At 42.1% G+C, this 23,630-nt stretch overlaps 1 pseudogene; it reads left to right on the forward strand.

The window, feature by feature from the left end:
• LOC119188604 lies at positions 1 to 23,259 on the forward strand (annotated as a pseudogene).
• The last annotated feature ends 371 nt before the right edge of the window (positions 23,260 to 23,630 follow it).

A 23,630-nucleotide genomic window follows, 5' to 3' on the forward strand; every position in this document is an offset into this window, starting at 1 on the left:
ATGAGCACCAGCGGTGTGTACTACATCGACTGCAAGGTGTACAAGACGAGCGACGCCCACGACACCGAACCATTGGACATGTGGAAGAAGGCGCTCGTTCGTATCAAGTTCCGACTCCGATTCCCTTCAGTGGCAAAAATTGCAAGAGTTCGTGCGTTTGTCTGATTCATTGTTCGAAGAATAATCTAAAATATATAAAAATCATAAATAAAATGTAACGTCACAGTTGTTTTACTGAACCAAAGCTTTCACATTCGTAATACGAACAATACACATAACATTTTATATAAATTTCAGTTACAATTTCATTAATTGTTATGAAACACGATACAAATCTTTATTTTCCCTTTGACATATATGTGGGAATGGAACGTTAGTGTGATGCTTGGAATGGAATGTAAAGTGTGTGAGCGAGATGAAACGAGAGAAGCGTGAATGACAGACGAGTTTTGGAAACGACAGATAGAAGACGTCAGAGAGAAAAAATATTAAAATGTAATTAACTTGAAAAGTAAAGTTTTATTTTGTAACGTATCCCACAATTTTGGGGGCTCGTCCGGTATAGTTCAAAATAATTCAGCGGGCAAACGTATTATTGTCGTTTTGTTAATAATGTTATTATAAGAAATTTCAATTATTAAAACCACGATAAAATCTGAAAATTGTTCAATTTTGATGAAATGTCTTTATATACAGGTATTCCTACAATAGTAAACCTTAAGACAACATTTTTCAGGGATTCACTTTCTATAACTAAAAATATTTTTAGTCTATAGACGCATTAGAAATATACTAACAAAAATTATTATGGCAGTTCGCCATTGTTTTTTTGATGATTTTGATCTGCGTTAAGTACGAAATAAAATACACGAAATGTGTACTGTCCGAAAGAAACTCCCGATTTTATATAAACTCTTAATAAAGTTAAAAATGATATTAATTTTCGTGAAGGTCGTATTACGTTGTGGCATATAATCCGATAAATTGGATTTCGATTTCAAAAATGTTGGTCAAGAAGAAATATACTTATGGAAAGGCATGATATTCTAGCTTGGAGATGCAGATACCTAACCATTTTGAAACAGAATCGAAATGAAGGCAGACTGACTCTTGTTCGTTGACGAGACTCATACTCACGCGTCCTACGCTGTGAATAAATGCGGGCAAATATAAAATGAAGATGTCCTAAAAATGATTCTGTTGGTGTGCCATGGATTATTGTTCATGCGGATGGTAAAGTGGGGTTTATATCGAATGCATTATTCATATTGAAATCCCAGTCGAAATCGGGTGATTACCATGATTACATGACAAAAGAAATTTCATGAAATGGTTTCAAGAAAAACTAATTCCTTTAGTAGCCCCTATTAGTCGATCACATACTTGAAGCTCATGGCCACAAAGTGGCTAGATTACCGCCATACCACTGCAAGATAAACGCAATAAAAATTGTGCGGAGTTTCGTCAAAAGGCGAGTAACTAGCAAAAATATCGGACAAGAGGCAAATAACATTGTGAATTTAATTGAAGAAGCTTTTCAATCAACGTAGAAGACTGGCAAACAGAATGGGAACATATGCGCCACATTAAAAACAAGCTTAATTAAAGAGATGAATGTACTGACGCTGAAATGGACAGGTTCATCATAGACTTAAATGATGAGTCTGATACAGAATCTGACAGCAGGTACGAATGTAGTTACGATAGTGGTTCCGCCATATTTTAAATCATTATTTATAAATTTAATTTCCTATTTCCGGCTGCATCAATCAAAATAGTATCTTTTTATAATAATTTAGTGACATGACACGAGCACTTCCTTTCCTCATCCCTTTCCCGCACATACCTTTCTAGCGAGCGAGAGCGAGAGCGATGCGCTGGGAAATGGTTTCGCCTGCGCCCGCGCGCCGTACGGGGTGCAGGGTGATAGAAACTTTTGTTCGCCCTCCGCAAAAGAAATGGACACGATGACGTCGCTCGCATAATTTATTCAAAGTTATCAGTCTGTGATGCTTGTTTATTAATTAACTTCGTGTGAATGTGCACATTATATATAGGAGAGTGAAGTTCAGTTTGTAATGCCTGTTGGAGATCAGCTAATAGAGAGGTTCACAGACAACAAGTCGAACCGACCAGCACTGCAAGAAGTCATTCAGTTTACAAGTAAAATTGGATTTGAAATCTCAGTGCCACCACCGTTGCCATCCCAACCGACTACTTCAGACCAGGTGCAGCAAAGATAACTTCAACAATATATAAGCGCTGCAGCTACCTCAACTTCTTGTTTGTTTTTTGGGATGCCAAGAAACAGAACGTCTATTGGTGCCTAAATCAATCCGAGAATTGATTCTAATATACCATAAGTTCTATGTGCCAGTAAGTGCTAGAATATGAGTCTCATTTAGATAATGGATCTTGGAATGTTCTAACTTCAAATCTATGAAATTTTACTGGTGCACAATTTGATGCAATGTTATGTAGAAATCTTAGGACGAGCACACGGCTATTACTTTGACTTTGAAAATGTAGCCAATATGTCACCCCATTTGTGTCATGTCAATGTCACTACAAGCATGAATGCAGATCAATTTGAAGAATTACTAGCATGAATACTAAACATATCACAATAACTGAAAAATGAGAGAACTAGAGAGTGCAATGAAATAATTTATTATTTTTTTGTAATGCTTCGAAGTACTCTAGAAAGAAAAATTAATATTGCACGAAGATTTGTTACAACACATTTTTTTTAGATATTAATACATTAATGGAGTCCATTATAAAAGGGGTAATTGTTATTCAATGCGATTTTGCCGAAAACTATACTTTTGTAGTTCAAAATTCTCCTCAATCGTTTCACGGGAATAATGACCAAGCCGGTCTCCTGACATCAGTGTATTCTCCTGACATGAGGTCTTTTTAAGGCCACCACAACATGCCGACCACAAATGATGCTTTAGTTACTAAGACATCATTTAGATAATAAGGAAGGAAAGCTGCACGCATTCTTTGGTCATAGTGACGTATTTATTTTAGACGGGTGGTTTCGAGATGTAATAAACTGTCTGGAGGATCTGAGTTTCAAAGCTTACATTTCTGAATCTTTGTTAGATGGTGAAAATCAACTTACCACAATTCAAGCTAATAAGTCGAGAGTCGAGACGTGTCAATATGTGCCGATGAGTTGTAGATGTTGTGAATGAAAGGATTAAACGGGAATTGCCAATTATTTGGAAATGCTTTTGATAACAGAATTGCCATACATTTAAAGAAGATTTCTTGATAATGGGTTGGGTTTCATCGGCATGGAGTATTACCCAGGATGCCAAATTAGACCAGCTTGTCGGGACTGGCTTACTCGACGTGATGGACCCCTGGAAGCGTTTGAACCGGGATCGTTGGTAATGTAATCGTGGGTCCGTACTTTATTGAGGGACTAGTGACGGGCGGTAATTATTTGGATATACTTCGTAATGTGTTACAAGATTTATTGGACGACGTACCCCTAGCGCTATTAAATAACTTTTATTTTCAACACGACGGTGCTTCTTCTCACTACTCAAGTACGGCATGTGCTTATTTAAATAGTGAATATGGTGAAAGGTGAATAGAACGCGAGGGCCCGATACCGCCTACAAGGTCACCGGACTCTACTCCGTAAAATTATTACTTGTGGGGAGATTTTAAGAGGCGTTTTTACGTTGAAACGCAGTTATGAGAATTTCCGTAATAAAATAATTACTGCATTTCATGATGTAAAAAGAACTGGGACACAAATAAATTTTGAAAAACAATTTCATATTAGGTCTGTGTTAGACTAAATACTAATTACGAAAAAACATGTACAAGAGGCTTATAATATTACTATTTATGTTTTAGGGTAACAATGCCATTAGACAGGTCGAAAAAGCTTAAAATTTGGCGCCAGAAACTACAACAAAGACAAAGAACATCAAACAGTCATGTCAGCCAACAACAAAAGTGACGGTTGTTACGGACGACGAGCGAACGCAAGTGTCCGCCTCGGCGATCTGGCTTAAAATGAATTAGACAACAGCTCTCTCTGGACATTTTCCTATGTTATTTGTTTATGCACATCTGTGCCACAGATTTTATTTTTAAGGTTTTATGATTCAATATTCTATTGTCTAAAAAGTTGTTTACGAATATCGAGGACAACGGTCGTTTATGTAAAATATTTGCGTTGAGCCGTCGTAAAAATCGGCTCCTATTGTTTGTAAAATCTTCACACGAAAGATTTATGACCCCTAATTTGTGTTTTGTAAACTCGACCATCTGTCGAACAAAATTTGATGATGTTTGTGAAACGCCCGTGTTTAATTGGCCGACTGCCTTAATTGTAAAACTGGCACCCGGCTCTAGTTCGTAAGCATTGTTACTATAAAAAGGCTGCCAAAATGTGTAACGGTGCCATCATCATCATCATCATATACCGTTCTGAGCACCCGACTCGAGCGGTCCCTTTGGCTTTTACCGAGTACCTGCTCGGTAAAGCCATTGTCCCGTTTCCGAGTACCTGCTCGGAACGACCGCAGCGACCTCGCTGCACGCCACGGACAAAGGAAACAATAGGGCATTGTCCCTGTTGTTACCTGCGTCCTTTGTTTGGGTCCGGCCGCGTCCTTCTCAGGACAGGGTCTAACCCTTTTTTCTGTTTCTCGACAATTTTTGCCCCTTCAGGGTTAGCTCGGTGGTAAACCTAACGGTGAGAACAAGCCGAGCTAGCGGTGACCCGGCCCGCGCTGCGCCCCCTCAGGGCTAAAGCGAAGCCGGACGGGTGCGGACAAGGAAGCTGTGGAGACACACCACAGTTTCCCCCCGCATATCTCTCCTTCCCAACCCTACCTTTCCTTTTCACTCCATCCCGTGTGACGGTTGAGCGTGCGGAGCCCTAAAAAGGTCCAATATCGTTTACGTCGCACGGATTGTTAGGAACCCTTTCGCACATTAAGATTGGCAAAGGGATACAAGCTTAGGGCACACCTAATTTTAAGTACATCCCCCCTCGCCTACACCCGGCGGGAGGGTCACTCACGCACACAACCCCGGGCACACCCACCCGGGGACGTTTGTACGTACTTTTTAGAGTCACGCGTTCGTTCACAGTGCGATAGCCGCCTGGTTTCTTGTGGGTTCTTTCCCAGGCGGAACGCACCCGGGTCCCGAACCCACTCGCGGCCCATTCAATCATTTTATTTTAAGTGCCCCTAGGCCCGGATTCGCCCGCAATGGCAGAATCTAGGCCTATGGACACTGACGAGCCAGCGGCGGATGTCAACAAGGCAAAACACGCCATGCTGACAGCCCTCGCCTCCTACATTAGGGACGACCCAATATTCAGCTCATACGTGCGCTCGATATTGGTCGCCAACGAGCCCCGTGCGGTGCCTGACTCGCCGGAGTCGCCCGCTTCACCCGCGTCCTCTATTGATTCACCTGAGTCACCCGCTTCCTCGGACTCTTCGGAGTCGTCCGGGTCCTCGGACGGATCTAGTCCGCCCGGGAGCCCGGCCGACGCCGTCGATCCCGACCTCGCCATGGATTCCGATCCAGGCGCACCCCAGCTTTCCGTTGTCCCCGTCGCTTGCGCGTCCAAGCGACCTGTTTCCCTGCCCCCAGCGAATCGCGGTTTGGGGCCGCGTCGTCGGACCTCGACGACGACGGCTTCACGACCGTGAAGAACGGGCGCAGGAAGAAGCAGCGTGGCTCAGACGCTCCTGCGTCCCAAGCGCCTTCTGCGCCGTCCGCGCCTTCTGCGCCAAAACAAAAACCCGCGGCCTCCCAGCCCGCGCCCGCTAGCTCGACGGATTCGTCGCCACCGACCCAACCTAAGGGGCCTAAAAAGCCACCGAAGGTTAATCTCCAGCTTCCCGAAGGGGCTCTCCCTTCAATCCTTTTTGATGCTCTCACCAGTGGGGCATCAAAATCCCGCCCAACGCCTGGAACAGTGGCCAAAACTGCTGTCCCTCCAGCCCGGGTCAATTAGCGACCACCGCGAGTTGACCAAATTTCTCGATAGCAAGCGCTATCATTATTATACCTTTGCGCTCCCGGACGAGCGCCGCTATAGGTATGTCATCCGTGGCATACCTCTCAAAATGTCGGTCGCCGAGGTCCAACAAGGCCTCCAGGCCAAGGGCATCGCAGCCCTAGAGGTGCACCGGATGCACCGCAAATCGCGTTTGTCACGACGTGGCATACAGTACGAGATGGTCCTCGCCATCTTAGCTACCCCCGCAGACGTAAAAGCTCTTTACGAGCTAAGCGATATCTCGGGCCTCGGCGGCTTCACCGTCGAGACCCCACATAAGACTAGCGAGGTTGCGCAGTGTCACAACTGCCAAAAGTATGGTCACAATTCGCGTGGCTGTCGCCTCCCCGCCAGGTGCGTCAAGTGCCTCGGCGAACACGGCACGTCAGAGTGCCCGCGCCCTAAAGATAGGTCTCAGTGCACGGAGCCGCCTTCGTGCACTAACTGCCGGCAATCTGGCTATCCGGCCAATTACCGGGGGTGCCCACGGGCACCCAAGTACAAATCCAACTATAGGGCTCCTAGAGCCAATCAGGCCCCTAAGGCAAAGGCCCCTCAGGCCGAAAAATTCATTTTGGCCCCAGCCCCGACACGTAATCCGTGGTTTCCCACCGCGGTACGTGCCGACTCGCGTCCCCAGGCCCAGGGCGGTGGTTCTCCCGGAGGATCTCCCGCCACCCCGGCCACACCAGCAGCAGCAGCGGTCACTGTTCCCGCTCCCGTCCCAACGCCCTCGACCTCCAAGGCTACCTCCTCCAAGGTAGCCAAGTCGAAGGCTCCCGCACCATCCATACCCCAGGTGGCGGCGACTCCGGCGTCTAGCGGCGCGGCTTCTTCGTCTCACCTCTCTTTCTCTCTGGTTTCCCCAGAGATAATAGAACTCCACGCGCTGATCCACGACTGCGCGTCAAAAATGAAGGCACTGGGTCAATCTGACTCCGTCCTTTTCGCCCAAATATATAACGCGCAACAGCGCATCTACCAGCTCACGATTGAATCCATTTTCTCTCCGTAATGGCTTCTCCAAACGGAAATAACCCATCGCGACTCAAGCCTCGCTCCCTCAGAGTGGGCTTTTTCAACCTTAATGGTTTACGCGGCCAACGAGCCGAACTCTCAGACTTTGCTCGCGATCATAAATTGGACGTCTTCCTCCTCCAGGAAACGTTCCTTAAACCCTCCCAACGCAGTCCCAAACTTCCCAATTTCAATCTCGTGCGAAACGATCGCATCAATGGCCCTAAAGGTGGCACTCTCATATACTTTAAAAGGTCCCTGCATTGCATACCTCTCGACCCCCCCGAAAGCGTGAGCAACATTGAGGCTTCAGTGTGCAGGCTTTCTATGACAGGACACCCGCCGATCACTCTGATCTCGGCCTATCTCTCACCCAGTAAGGAGCTTCACTCCAACGAACTTGTAACCCTACTTAGTATGGGGGAGTCCGTCCTTCTGGCGGGCGACCTTAACGCCAAGAACACTCTCTGGAACTGCAACTCTACCAACGGTAGGGGTGCGGTACTCGAGAGCTGTCTTGACGAAATTGATATGAGCATTCTGGTTCCTTCTGAACCTACGCACTATAGTTGCATAAACAATAGCTACAGACCAGATATCTTAGATATAGCACTCGTAAGGAACGTATGTCTCAACGTGCGTTCCCTGCGAGTGGTACACGAGTTAGATTCAGACCACAGACCTGTGATCTTAGATTTTGCCCCTCATAACGGTCCCTCAGACACAGGTCCCAACGACCGGGTGAAAGTGTCGACGAATTGGCGGCTCTTGAGCACCAAACTCGCCGACACTTCATCTAATGATCTCTCCTCTATTCCGCCCAACATCGTGACTCGCGAGGAAACGACCGGCGCGATTCGCTCCTTCACCAACCATCTCCACCACGTCTTGAGCCAAAAGCTCCGAGAGGGTGCCCGAGACCGGCAACGGTCAAGGGCATCTTCCCGATGACGTGAGATGGGTGCTGAGGAGGCGAAACGCAGCACTAAAAGCCTGCGTGTCTGACCCTCCCCGGATCGACGACGTCTCGCGCGTTACCTCCAACGTGAGGCCAGACGTCGCGTAAAGGACGCCGTCGATTCGAGGTGGGAGCAGCACTTGTCGGAAATCCAACCGACCCACACGGCCTTTTGGAAGCTGGTCCGCTCTTTCAAGAGAAAGGATGTGGCCTCTTTTCCTCCGCTCAATCGTCCGAATCAACGCCCCGCGTTTGACGACGACGAGAAAGCGGAACTATTAGCCTCCACCCTGCAGTCTCAATGCTCGCTCGAATCCATCCCCGTAGACCGCGATCATCTTGTTGCGGTAGACACATACGTCGAAAGTAGGAACGCGATCCCTTCGCCGCCTATTCCGCGACCGTTTCAAACAATCGACCCGGACGTCGACGCGCCCCCCGACCCCCTCGCCCCGGTGACGATCGAAGAAGTCGTCACTCTGATCAAGGCACTTAATAGGCGAAAAGCCCCCGGGGCTGACGGTATCCCCACTAGGTTACTGAAAATGCTACCGGGGCATCTGGTCAAGATTCTTGCTGACATCCTCAATGCAGCATTCCAGAACTGCTACTTTCCTGAGGCCTGGAAAGAAGCAGTCGTGATAGGGATTCACAAGCCGGGTAAACCCGCGTCAGATCCGGCCTCTTATAGGCCCATTAGCCTCCTTAGTACGATAGGGAAACTCTATGAGCGGATCGTCCTCGACCGTCTCAAAATAGTAGCCAATTCTCACAATCTGCTCCCTCCGGAGCAGTTTGGTTTCCGTAATAGGCACAGTTGCGTGCATCAGATACTCCGCATCACGGAGCATGTCTACTCTAAATTCAAGTTAGGATTTTATACCGGTGCTCTCTTCTTCGATGTTGAGAAAGCATTCGACAAAGTGTGGCACAACGGCTTGCTGTACAAGCTGTACACTCTCAACGTGCCCACACATCTCGTGCACATCATACGAGAATTTTTGTCGAATCGCGGTTTCAAATATCGCGTCGAGGGCACCCTCTCCTCTAGACATACCATCTCGGCCGGAGTCCCGCAAGGCTCCGCGCTATCACCCTTTCTCTTCTCGCTATATACTAGCGATATTCCTAAATTCAAAGACGCCCATCTGGCGCTATTCGCGGACGATACGGCGATCTACGCTTCACGTAGAGAGCCAGAACATGTGGTGTGCATTTTGCAGGCCGCCGCCGACCAGCTCGGCGAGTGGTTTCGCAAATGGCGCATCACTGTCAACCCCTCCAAAAGCCAAGCTATCCTATTCTATAGGAAGTTTCAGAGAGAAGCGCCTAACGCTTCAGTTAGATTGTCTGGCCAGATCATCCCTTGGACCCATAAGGTCAAATATCTAGGTGTGTACCTTGATCAGAGGTTGACCTTCGTCCCACACGTAAATGCGGTACGCGCGCGAGCCGCATTCGCGATGGGCCAGCTCCACTGGCTCTTAAACAGAAAAAGTAAGATGTCTATCCGCAACAAGATTAGGATCTTTACTACGTGCGTTAGACCGATCATGACGTACGCGTCCCCCGTGTTCGCGCATATACCGCCTGCTCGACTTCAGCGTCTGCAGGTGTTACAAAACAAATTCCTCAGACGTGCACTCGATGCCCCGCGGTACGTTCGCAATCGCAACCTCCACGTGGACACCGATATGCCATCAGGCACTTTATGCACATGACCAGCAGACGCTATTTCGATAAGGCGGTCAATCACCCGAATCCGTTAATCCGACTAAATTCGAAATACACTCCATTCGACCGCGCGAAATGGAGAAGACCGCGTTCAGTTCTATCAGACCCAGAGGACGATATAACTCTGGCAATCCGTCGCAAGCACGAGCTGCTCAAACACTCTACACGACCGCAGCTCCGTCCTCGCCGCGTCCCCCGTTCTCCCGACCCTTCTGATAATTCCGGCCCGGGCGCCGATGTAAACATGTTAGACAGTTAGGTCGCTTGCGCACCTTTCGCGTTTCCATAATCGCTGATGTCCCCAAAACATCTCCTCTCAGGAGCCGTCCTGAGCCGAAGCCGTGACCCTTTAGAGGGTCGCCCTCAGCATGGTCACTTAAGGGCTCGCAGTGTCTTAAGCACTCACCCGCAAGACCGGTGTGTTTGTGTAAGCCAGCCCTGCCAGGCTAACAAACGTATGTCAGTTTCAAAAAAAAATAAGATGTAATGGCATCCGCATATGAAGTTACTTTCTATACGTGTACACATCTTTAAGAACATATAGTCAACATCTTTATGTAACGACTGGTGTTATATTTCGTTATCGAAGCCCTCAACATCGGTCACCAACAACGGTAATATGTATCAAATAGCGTATTTAGGTAACCACAGAAAAGCAATCCGAACAAACGAACACTGATTCATGGATTTTTATAGAAAAAAAGTATTATAACATTGTAAAGAATTAAAAAGTAAGGTGCGATGAATGAAGGTGGTGATTGGAGAACTCCGGGCCAAAACGAGACCACATCAACGAAAAGTGTAAAATTAACAATGGCTTGACTATTTTACTGGCTAAGTTCGGGAAAAGGAGCCTACAGCCAATACCAAACTAGTTTTCACATAGACGCCTTTAGAAATAAAATTAATGAATTCTATATAATGGAAAAACAAGTTCCCACACTAAGAACTTTGTTACCGGCTTTAAAAGACAGCAGTGACTTTAGTGAATGTCTTGAGATTCTTCGCCGTATACTATTGGTCAATGGATTTTGTAAGAAATGGAACGCAATTTGCATAATTTTAATTCTGGCCGCATGGCGGCGTCGCTGTCGGCTGTTACATGAAAACCCTTTTTTAGCTGTTAATTGTAAACTACTCCTTCAAAATAATATACAAAAATTAGTATCTAATATCAGCGTTTTATTTCGCAAATCTCCTACAGATTTGAATAAAGCAAGGTCTATTGACAAGTGGTGTTAGTAAAAATATTGTAATAGGTAAGCTTTATACTATTGTCCGGATCTTATGGCCTGGATCAGAAAAAGGCTCAGTTCTAAACGTTTTATTACGTATTATCATGATACGAATATTTTAAACTTTATTGAATGGTTACAAGAAAAGCTTCTGCCCAATTTAAATGAGCCAAGTGTCATAGTTACGGATAATGCATTATACCATTCTGTCATCGTAAATAAAGTACCAACCACACAAAATTGCAAGTTTGAAATAATAGGCTGGCTTACTTTGAATGATATTCCATTCGAAAATTACCACACAAAGGCAGAGCTTTTATGTTCAGTGAAAAAAAAATCGAGAGTCAATCTACGAAGCTGATGTACTTATGAGGCAAAGGTCATAAGTATGCTCTTCCTCATATCGTTGTGACCCAAATGCAAAAGAATTACCATGGAGGTTGGCAAAACGCAGGAATATAAATCTGACTTCGGAAGAATTTGAAAAAGCAACAATAAATGCCTTTGAAATCATAATGTAGGGACAACGTCGCGCATTTCACGTAGATGCTTGGTTTGGTTACGTATGTCACTTACTGGATTGGTACATAAGCGCGATTTGTAAGTACATGAAATAAATCAGGCCAAAAGTCATGTTTTTTTTTTTTAATTTAGCGATTGAGAATGTCACCTCTTTGGTACGTGTGAATTAACAGTTCGGCGGGATGATTGTTAAAGCGTCACTTTCCTTCCGTTGGCTTGATAGTAAAGATGATCATATTATCTCAAAGTATGATAAAGCATATTTACCTTTGGAAAAAGGAACAATAATTAGATTTAACAGATTAAAACCAGCATTTGTCATCAACAATGAACGTGCAAACTTCGGAAAAGAACCACAATAATCCAGGCACGTATACCACGAAGTCAGGACGGACAGTCAGGCCGGTAGTACGGTTCTGCATTCGCTGACTCAAGTAATCTGGTCATATATTTACTCACTGTATTTTTAAAATACCATCATTCATTGCTAGATTCTCAGGAAGAACAATGGGCAACCACAGCTCCAAAGACCAAATCGTCTATAACTCCGACAAGGCTTTTAAGGATAAGGGAATGGAACGAAAATAGCTTTAAAGCGTAAATTGTACGATTTGGGCCTGATTTCAAAAATATTGAACTGTACATTATCGTAAATTTGTCAACCGCACAGGATCTCGCGGATATTGATGTAGTCATAGAGATTAAGCCTATTGCTGCAATGCTTTTGGGATGTCTCACTCCAAGATATGATGCTCTCATTATGGTTCTCGAAAATTGTAATGTAGACTTGACCACAGAATTAGTGAAGTCAAAACTGCTGGACGAAATATCTAAAGATATGGCTACGTCATCAGACTCTGTTTTACGTGCTGTTATAACCCTGTTTTGTAAGGGTTCTGGCTGTAACAGCACTAATGCTGTCACCGTCAGCATTTATAAAAGGTATATATATTTGCTGGGACCTCGGGCCCATCAGTCTGTACCCGATTATTCCACGTGACGATTGCCTTCGGACCGCTCTATATTCATGTAATTAAATAAAAGCATTTTTTTAAAAAGTGTTTTAAAAAGGTCCTCGTCCCCGGTCCGAAACCCAAGTCAAATAAGAACATAGTTTGTTACGAGTGCAAAGCACCTGGACATAAGAGACCAGACTGTCCATAGAGAAGCAAGGAGAAAGGTAACAGATTAAGTATTGCGGAATTGGTTATATTATGTATATTGGTATACATCTAATTTAAGGTCGCTGACTCATCACCACCTCTGAGAGTCTTCGTGCCAATACCAAAAACACGGAAAGTGCTGACACGAAGATTTATTCTATTGTATATACTAGCCATCAATCTTCAGATGCACGCATTATCGTAATGAATAATAAGTAATTAACTGTAACTTTTCCTTTTATTTAAATTTTGTTTTAAGTAAATTTGTTTCGTTTTCAGACCTCCGGCTGCAGCAAAAGTAAATTGCTGAAAACGAAAACAAAACAGACAACGACACAATGATATGCATATTAGCACAGTTAACAAAAATGCATTTGAAACTAAGTTCAAGTCAATGAGATTGCAAACACTATTGACGTAGAACTCAAAGTTATAATCGTCAACATTCATCATTGAAATCAAGTTCAAGAGTAAGCAGTGGGGAAAGAAGACACCTTTGTTTCTACGACAAATGTGATATAAATGACTTGTCATTTGATTGGAAACAGGGCATTAACGCAAGGGATCAACTAAATAAAGCATAGATTACGGCGGAATTTCGCGCTATTCACCCGTCCAACCGCCGTTCTATTACCGAACGTTGTTTCATTGACTCGGAAGCAAACTTTCAGTTACTGGAGAGCCCCAGATATTCATTGATACAAAATTAACAATCAAATATTGGAGCAGATTTTTTAGAGTATTATAAATTATTAAATGATAGCTGGCGGTTAACTTATACACAAGGTAACTGAGTTGACGTAGAAGTTGTGAATGGGCGTTTCAAGCGATATTTTAAGTTGTTTAATGAGTGACTTTAAGGTTGCAGCAGCTTTAATAAACAGCTGTCACCCTGTTTTAGTAGATAGCGGAAATGATAGAGAAATAATGTCCGTTATACAGAAGAATATGTTTTCTAGTAACACTTTGGCTGATCTTGAAGAGCGCAATAATATTAACAAGAGGGGGGCCCAATTACACAGCATTTCTGTAGAAATTAACAATTTTGTAGACTTTCCGCAATTGAATTATAATGACTTAATATTAATATCACTTGGTAAGGTAAAGGGAGATGTATTGGTGATATAAGTAATTTGGTGATATTTTTTAAAAATAATATCACACAGTTCCCTATGCAAGCACATACATGAGAGAGCGCTAGCTAGTTGTTACGAGTGTGAAGAGGATAAACAAATATCACGCGCTTGTGGAGCGCGTTCCTGCGTTTAGTAAACAAACTTTTTTGACAGTTGCGCGCCAGTGTCGCCATTGTTTAGTGAATCTGGTTTACGCTTACGTATTTGGATAAAATAAATTAGATAATTTGCTGTTTATTGCGTTAAAATTATATAAAACAAGTCATTCAGTCAAGGTAAGTTTTTATTCCTTAAATTGCGGTTGTTGTTTCTTAGTGTTTTGCCACCAATTTTTGATACCTTTTTGTGAGGTCAACTTTATATCAATTTTGCTCTCGTATTTGAAATAAACTAGAGAAGTTTAATATAGTGTTCAAAAGGTATTGTTTTGAGGAATGCGTAAATGTATTTTATTTTTATTATTAGATAAAAAAAATTATAGCCAATTTACCTATCCCAGGTTTCTGGTATCACCAAATAACCTATTTCATTTACACTTCTAGATTGGCAATGGAAAAAAAGAGCAAATACAGAATATACAATCAGCAGCAACTTCAACAAGCTGTCAGTTTAGTAAAGACTACTTAGTCTGGCCATAAATACTGTTACACTTAATTATAAAAAAATATTACATTTGAATTTCGAATCTGTCATTTTTATACGATTGTTCATTGTGTTTTCTCATTTTGGCGCCAATACATTGTAAAATATTTTGCGATATTAAAATGGTGTGGGGTGATAAAGAGAACCGAATCGCTGTGATAGCATTACACAAAGTAGGTATGGAGCCAAATGCAATTTTTAAAACTCTCCATACACTTGGTATTAGTAAAATGTTTGTGTACCGGGCTATTAATAGGTACAATGAGACCTCCTCTGTTTGTGACAGAAAAGATCTGGCCGTCCACGTAGTGTTCGTACGAAAAAGGTGGTCAAAGCAGTAAGGGAAAGAATTCGAAGAAATCCTGTCCGAAAGCAAAAGATTTTATCTCGGGAAATGAAGATAGCACCTAGAACCATGTCGCGTATTTTAAAAGATGACTTAGGACTTGCAGCCTATAAGAGACGCACTGGCCATTTCTTAACTGATAATTTAAAGAAGAATAGGGTGGTAAAATCGAAACAACTACTGAAGCGGTACGCAAAGGGAGGTCACAGAAAAATTTTGTTTACGGATGAGAAAATTTTTACAATTGAGCAACATTTTAACAAACAAAATGACCGTATTTATGCTCAAAGCTCTAAGGAAGCTTCCCAATTAGTCGACAGAGTGCAACGTGGACATTATCCGACTTCAGTGATGGTTTGGTGGGGTGTTAGCTATGAAGGAGTGACTGAGCCATATTTTTGTGAAAAAGGTATCAAAACATCGGCACAAGTGTATCAAGATACCATTCTTGAGAAGGTAGTTAAGCCCCTTAACATCACCATGTTCAATAACCAAGTATGGTCCTTCCAGCAAGACTCGGCGCCGGGTCATAAAGCTCGGTCCACGCAGTCTTGGTTGGAATCGAACGTTTCGGACTTCATCAGAGCTGAAGACTGGCCGTCGTCTAGTCCCGATCTTAATCCGCTGGATTATGATTTGTGGTCAGTTTTAGAGAGTACAGCTTGCTCTAAACGCCATGATAATTTGGAGTCCCTAAAACAATCTATACGATTGGCAGTGAAGAATTTTCCCATGGAAAGAGTGCGTGCTTCTATTGATAACTGGCCTCATCGTTTAAAGGACTGTATTGCAGCCAATGGAGACCACTTCGAATAAGCTTTTATATTTTTAATTGTTTTATATTTATGTATTAAACTGACACACTGTAAAAGTAATAAATGTTATTTGCAGTTAACAATTTTCTTTTTTCTTTATTACAATATTTATGGCAAGACTAGGTATATATAAAGCTGCTAAGATTGCAGATGTGCCATGGAGCACTTTAAAGCGTTACATAGGAAATGAAGAGTATTCTGTAAGAAAAATGGGGAGGCCTTATGCACTGTCCTGTGATTTAGAGTTAAAACTTTACAATTATATTATAGAAATGCAAGAATTGGGCTTTGGACTAACTGTTTATCAAATTAGAAAATATGCTTATGATCTCGCTGAAGTGGCTGGTCGGGAAAAATTTTTGCCATCAATGAATCGCATTGCAAGCAAATGATGGTGGAATAGCTTTAAAAGTAGGTATAACTTGTGCCTTCGTGTGCCAGAAAATCTTTCAACCTACAGAGCTTCCATGGCTAATGAATTGATGATCAAAGACTTTTTTTCGAAATTAGATGACGTTCTTAGGAAACTTAATATAAAAAATAAACCAAATTTAATTTGGAATTGCGATGAAACTGAATTATCATACGTAGTGAAACCATCCAAAGTTGTTACCGGCATTGGTAAAAAGTATGTCTATAAAAGATCCTACGCTGAACGAGGTCAAACTCAAACAATGTTAACATGCATTTGAGCAAATGGAACATGGATTTCTCCTATGATAATATTTAAAGGTGTAAGGTGGAACGATTCACTTAAAAATGATGCTTTTCCCAACGCATTAGTTAAACTGTCTCCCAAAGGCTGGATTAATCATGAACTATTTTTAGAATGGTTAAATTTTTTTATTACTGCCATACCTCCAGAACGTTCTGTAGTCCTGCTGATGGACTCACATTCTGCACATATTGGAGCAGAAGTGCTTCAAGTTGCGAAAGAAAACCAAGTTTATCTATTTACCTTCCCAGCTCATTGCACACATTTATTGCAGCCACTTGACGTGGGATTATTCAAGCCACTTAAGAGTTATTGGCGCGATAGCATGAATCAGTACATGAGTAATAATCCTAGAGACGCTCCAAATCGCAGCAACTTCCATTCTATTGTGAATCCAGCATTCATAAGCGCCTTTACTAAAAAGAACATTGCAAATGCTTTTAAAAAAACAGGCATATGCCCTTTAAACGAAGAAGCTATTTCAAGAGAAGCATTACGACCTTCAGCTTTAACTGACACAGCTCTTGACGCAGCTCCTGCTTCTTCAGCTTTCACTAACCCAGTATTTGAAAACTCTACTCCTGAACTCACAGTAGATCACATTTTAAAAATACCTTAAGCTTTACAACGTCCCGAGAGGTCAAGAAAAAGAGATTCTAGCGCGAAATGCTTAATACCCCCAAATGATAATACAATCCTAGAAAACTGTCAGCCACAGCCCTCAACATCGGGGAAATCTGTTCGAAAAGCGAAAAAAAGTAAGATAGAAGATGATTGGGAGTGTGGCTTATGTGAAGTCTTCTACTCAACTGACGTTAAAAAAAGGAATGGAGCGAAATGGATCCAGTGCTCATATTGTTTGACGCCATACCACGAGATTTGTGCATCTATCGAAGATACTGACATTCAGGACCAGCTGTATTATAGATGTGATCGTTGTATGGAATAATATGTTTAAATGGCAAACATTGCTGGGAAAATGCTCAAAACGCTGAGTATTTGGGTAAGAAACTAAAGTAGATGCTAATCATTATTTAGAGTGTACCTTGGTAACTTGGAGAAGCAAACGCGGATAGTCATTTTCTGCGTGATAGATCTCCACTATTCGGATGGGACGTCGTCGACGTTCGTTGGGTACCACGTGGCATGAAATGAAGCAGAGTTTACTTCGTTGGCATACCGGTTCGTCTCGTCGGCTACAACCTGCAAGATGCGGTCGTCCCAAAAGGAACGAAACGCGTCGTATGCAGTTTCATACGACTCGACAGCCCCGGTACGTGCAGGCCGAAATACCTCCTCTTCACCTCGAAATGTCTCCATAGGAGACCACTCGAAGTTCTTCACCCTGCAATGGAATATCCGTCCCATTAGCCACTTCCATACTTCACTTCATACGTGAAGAAACAAATGTGGATAATCATTTTCTGGATGATAGATCTCCACTATTCGGGTGGGACGTCGTCATCGGATAGCCTAATTTCTTGCAGTGGGCAACCAACGTCCCACTGCAAGCCTTGGTAATACAAGTTTTCTCTTGGAAGAGCTTTTTCATGCACGTTTATGAAAAAAGATGAAGGAAACTCGAAGGTGGGTGAAGTCTAACAATCCGCACTAGGCTAGCGTGGTGGACTCTCCCTCGACCTCCACTCTTTTGTAGGAGATGTCTGCGTTTGTGTGATTTTCTGTATCTTGCCCGTGTTTTTCATAAATAAATTGTACAAATCCAACTTTGATCGGCCCTCTCCCGATCCCTCTCGGCGCTCTCCTTCTGCAAGATGACCGCCTCGCAGAAGTGGGCCACCGCACGCCAAGCCTCCTGGCTGCCGATCATGGAAGCGACCACAGCCGGCAGCGAGAGATCTCCTCCGACGACTGACACGAGAGCGCTGCGCTCATCGTCCCAGGCTGGGCAAGACTCCAACGTATGTTGGGCCGTATCCCGCAGGCAGCTGTCACAATGGTGACACACGGAGCTAACCTCCGTCCCTGTTATCTGACACAAGTACTCACCGAAGCACCCCTGTGTCAATCTAAATGTTGCCGCGCCGTGGCGCCTGTTCAGCCACTGTGCAAAGACAGGACGCACTGCCGCGACGACCCGAAGCCCCGCTACCCAAATACTCAGCGTTTTGAGCATTTTCCCAGCACTGTTTGCCATTTAAAGATGCCTTAGTTAAATACAATCTTCCCCAAATATTTGGAAAATGTCCCGGAGTGTTTTGTTGACTCCATTCTACTTGAGAATTCTGCGTCTGCGTTTGTGTATTTTCTGTATCTTGCTCATATTCTTCATCCATAGTACTTAACTAAATTGTACAAATCCAACTTTGATCAACGATGGCAATAGCCGTAGATAGTAGATATTATTTTCATTAGTTACAAAAGTCATAGAACAAGTATACACAAGAAATAAAAACAAACCGATTTTAATACTTACGGCCTCGGATGACCCAACAATGACGATCATCTTCATAAAAACATGCGGCTGACCTGTCAGGTGCATTTCCAGCGATTAGACTTTCTCATATGATCCCGTCGTCGTCTTTGTTGACCCTATTATTATATTTCATGTCGTGAAGTGCCAAGCTAATAATATACCTATACGTTCTCATTTCTTTCGTAATTGCCCTTATAATATTTTGTATTTCAAACTTTATGCGTTATGGTATTGTGTTTATATCAATTTTATTTTACCATTTTTATCATATACTTTTTGTATACTTTTATTTATTGTGTAATGAAAATAGAGCCTCGATTGTTTAGTTCTATGAAAAGATAATATGTACGTACGCTATGTAAAGTGTAATAATATGTTTGTTACTATTACATATTAGGGGAAAGTGGGGGAAACACGAACGCCGGGTAATCGCGAACACATCAGTTCTGCGATGTTAGAAAGAGATATCAATATTTGTTTAGTAGCATAACCTATGTTTTTTTTTTACATTTGTGTTTTTTGATACCGTGGGGCAATTGCGAACAGACCGTGAAGGGCAATGGCGAACGTTCGGCATTACCCCTCTGTAATTTGTACGGTGTCTCATTATTTTTATTTTAATTGTTTTAGATGCCTCGACATTATGTACGAAAAACGGCAACAAAATATAACTTAGAAGATCTCCAAAAAGCAATCGAAGATATCAAAACCAACAAAATAAGTCTAGGAAGAGCATCGCAGATTTATTCAGTGCCAAAAACTACAATTTTTGACCATTTGAAAAAGGATGTAATACGAGTACCGAAAACTGGAAGAAAGCCATTATTTACTGAAGCACAGGAGTTGGAACTCGAGGACTATATTTTGAAATGTAGTAAATTATTTTATGGATTAACGATCAAGAAGGTTCGCAAAATAGTTTTCCAATTTGCAGAGCGTAATAAACTGCCTCATAACTTTGATAAAATTAATAAGCTAGCTGGAAAAGACTGGTATTATAATTTTATGAAAAGGCATCCTAGAATATCTTTGAGAAGACCTGAAGCAACATCTTTAAATCGTATTAATGCTTTCAATAAGGCTGATGTTAAAGTATTCTATGATAATTTGAAGGACATACAAAATAAACATCACATACAACCTGATAAGATATTTAACGTTGACGAGACAAGCATATCAACGGTGCAAAAGAATTCGAAAATATTGGCAGAAAGAGGTGAAAAACAAGTAGGCAAGGCAACAAGTGCCGAAAGAGGATCTACAACCACTGTTGTTTGTGCTATTAGCGCCGCTGGTCAATACATACCTCCATTTTTTATTTTCAAACGAAAACGGATGAACGCTTTATTATTAAAAGGTAGTAATCCTAACATGGTGGCTTCTGTATCAGACTCTGGATGGATTAATGACAGCTTATTCATTGACTGGCTACAGCATTTCATTTCTTACGCAAAACCTTCATTGACTAATCAAGTACTGCTGATTTTAGACAATCACGAGAGTCACATCAGTCTTGGTGCATATAATCTCTGCAGAGACAACGGAATTATCATGCTAACCCTGCCACCACATACCTCACACAAACTCCAGCCTCTGGATTTGACATTTTTTGGACCTCTGAAGAGTGCATACTATCAAGAATGTGAGAACTATATTTCAGATCGGCTTGGTAAACCTATCACACAATATGACATAGTAGAATTATTTACAAATGCCTTTAATCGATGTAGCAACCTTGAAAAGGCAGCCAGCGGATTTAAATCTGCAGGAATTTATCCCTACCGGCCTGTTGATATTGATACAATTCAGCCATACTGTTCACAAAATACTTCATTTCAGATAACAAGAACACAAACACAAAACAGTGCGATCAATAACCAAGTATCAGATAATCAAATCGCCAATGACAGCATTGTCGAAGTAGCAACAATTGAACAACAAGCTCCAGTTCTTCAAAATTTAGTTCCTGATCCTCAAAACTTGATTTCACAAGATTGCACCGAACAAGTCTCTCTATCTGATATTGTTGAATTGCCAGTTATGTCTCCCAAAATATATAAGCGTAACATAAGGGAAAAAAAATCTATCATTTTAACTAGCACACCTATAAAAGATCGACTCGAAGAAAAAGAAAATAGGGGAAGGGCGGGTAATTGGAGTCAGCGGGCAATCGGAATCACACGCATACCTGCGAAACTACGCACCCGAAACCTAGGAACATGCCTATAACACCCCCCTCTACACCCGCCGGCCCCGTCGCGAACGCCCCCCGCCAGTTACCGCTGCCCGTCGCTGAGAGATAGTAGTGTGTTGTTTTCGCGCGTTGTCAATGTAATATTACGTAAAAATATTATTAGAGGTGAGTGTCGTTTTTTTAAGTTTACCAAATTTTGTATATTGTAGAAAGGTAGTCTGTATGTTTAAAATTGTGATAAGCGTCTTATATTACGATTCAAACTTAGGTTTTTTTTATATTGTTATTATTTTGTTGGCAGTATAGTAGCGGCTAATAAGAGTCAAGTGACCCCCATTGTCCGCAGGTGATTACCATTACCCGCAAAAGACTAATGTTAATATTATTGTTTCTAGATGCCGACAGTACGAGTAAGGACAACCGAAAAAGCCAACTGGTCATCCGAGGCTCTCCAAAGAGCCATACTTCTTATTGAACAAGAGGGTTATTCTATAAGAAAAGCTGGTAAATCTACTGGTATCCCATTTTCGAGCTTACAAAAAAGATACAAAAAGAAGACTATCCTAGAACCACGTCTCGGAAGATGTACAGTATTTACGCCTGAAGTAGAAGAAAAATTAGCTGATGTTATAAAAAAGATGGCTAATATATTTTATGGTTGTACCGCAACTCAAATAAGGAAAGTGGCATTTGATTATGCGGAAAGTATGAATTTAAAGCATAACTTTAATAAAGTTACAAAAATGGCTGGTCGAGATTGGTTGACAGCCTTTATGGCAAGAAATAATATATCTGTGAGGAAACCAGAGGCAACCAGTATAAATCGAATAACAGCGTTCAATAAAGAGGAGGTGCAGTTATTTTTAAGCTGTTGGAGGAAATTATGGAGAAACACAAATTTCTTCCCAAAAATATATATAATTGCGACGAAACCGGAATGACAACAGTACAGACTCCAGGGAAAATACTAGCAACAAAAGGACAGAAGAGAGTGGGGTCCATCACCAGTTGGGAGAGAGGCAAAAATATAACTTTGATGTTTGCAATGAGCGCTGCAGGTGGCTTCATCCCACCTATGTTTATTTATCCTCGCAAGAGAATGACTCCTCTACTTGAGAAGGATGGTCCATCAGGAGCACTTTATAAATGCTCCGACAATGGTTGGATAAACGAAAGTCTCTTTCTTGAGTGGCTCACACATTTTAAAAATCATGCTAAACCTTCTGTGGACGAACCTGTTCTCTTGATTTTAGACAATCATGCTAGTCATTCTTCCCTACCTATCTACGAATTTTGCAAAAGCAACTATATTCATATGTTATCCTTGCCACCACACACATCCCACAGAATGCAGCCCTTGGACGTGTCATTCTTTGGACCTCTTAAAACCGCATACAAAAAGGAATGTGATTTGCACATCAAAAGTCATCGCCTCGAACACATATCTCCATATGATGTAGCTTCATTGGTGAGGAAAGCATATATTACCGTTGCCTCTATTAACAAAGCAGAGTCGGGATTTAGGGCAACAGGTATTTTTCCAATAAATCCCCAAGTATTTTGTGAAGAAGATTTTATGGCTGCTGAGATTCTCCAATCTGACTCTATAGTCGTTTGCAATGAGTCTATTACGATTTCTACTTGTGACATAGAACAAGATTCAAATGTCATTCCGAGCACATCAAAACTATTAGATTTATCAGCTGTAAGTGAATCAGCGCAAGTAGTTATCTCTTCCCCGACATCACAAGACAAAGAGTCGTCTGATCCTACGTCAAATGTTCAATTTTCCGATTTTATAAAATTACCAGAGAAAACAACTGTGGCTAAAGAGAAACAGCGTCGAAAGAAGCAGCATGCTACTGTATTAACCTCAACTCCACTGAAGAAAGATTTGATAGAAAAGGAAAATAAAAAGATAACAAAAATACAGAAAGAGCAAGAGAAAAGAAAAAAAAAGAAATGGAAAGGTAAGGGTCAGGAAAAAGACTAAGGTGCAGAAGGGTGATGGTCCCCAAAGGGCAAAGAGACAGGTTCTTCAAGATTTAAACGATACATCAGTCTCAGACACTAACAATAACGACTTGTGCCAGGATGACGAAAATGATGATGCAGAAGACGCAGGAAATAGATGCTTGATATGCTGTGAATTTGGACGAAACAATGAGATGTGGTACCGCTGTACCACATGTGGATTAATGAGCACACGCAGAATGCACTGGATGGGATTCTGCCGAAGGGTACGTCTGCGATATGTGTTAGTTTTACTTGATCTTCATTTCCCACAGGCTGACCACCATTGCCCCGAAGTAAGTGCAATGGGAGTCAAACCTATTTTTTAATCTTAATTTTTTCCCAAAGTTTATGTACCAAATGATTAAAACTGATCTCAATTGTTAGACAAATAAGTGTTTTTTGTTATAAAACATAAGCAATAAATATTTGATATTGAAATAAGCTTTTATTTGAAAACTTGCTTAAGTGACTCCCATTACCCTTTTCTACCCTAAGAAACGACAAAGAGAAAGTAGACACTGAGAAAAAGTCAAAGAAACAGGCTGAAACGAAAAGACGGAAACGTGAAGACGAAAATAGAAAGGAAACGAGAAAAGTACGGAAAAATTTAAAGAATATTGGAGACTTTGGCCATTTGGAGGAGAAATA

This window comes from Manduca sexta, chromosome 7 (genome assembly GCF_014839805.1).
Source record: "Manduca sexta isolate Smith_Timp_Sample1 chromosome 7, JHU_Msex_v1.0, whole genome shotgun sequence".
NCBI lineage: Eukaryota > Metazoa > Arthropoda > Insecta > Lepidoptera > Sphingidae > Manduca > Manduca sexta.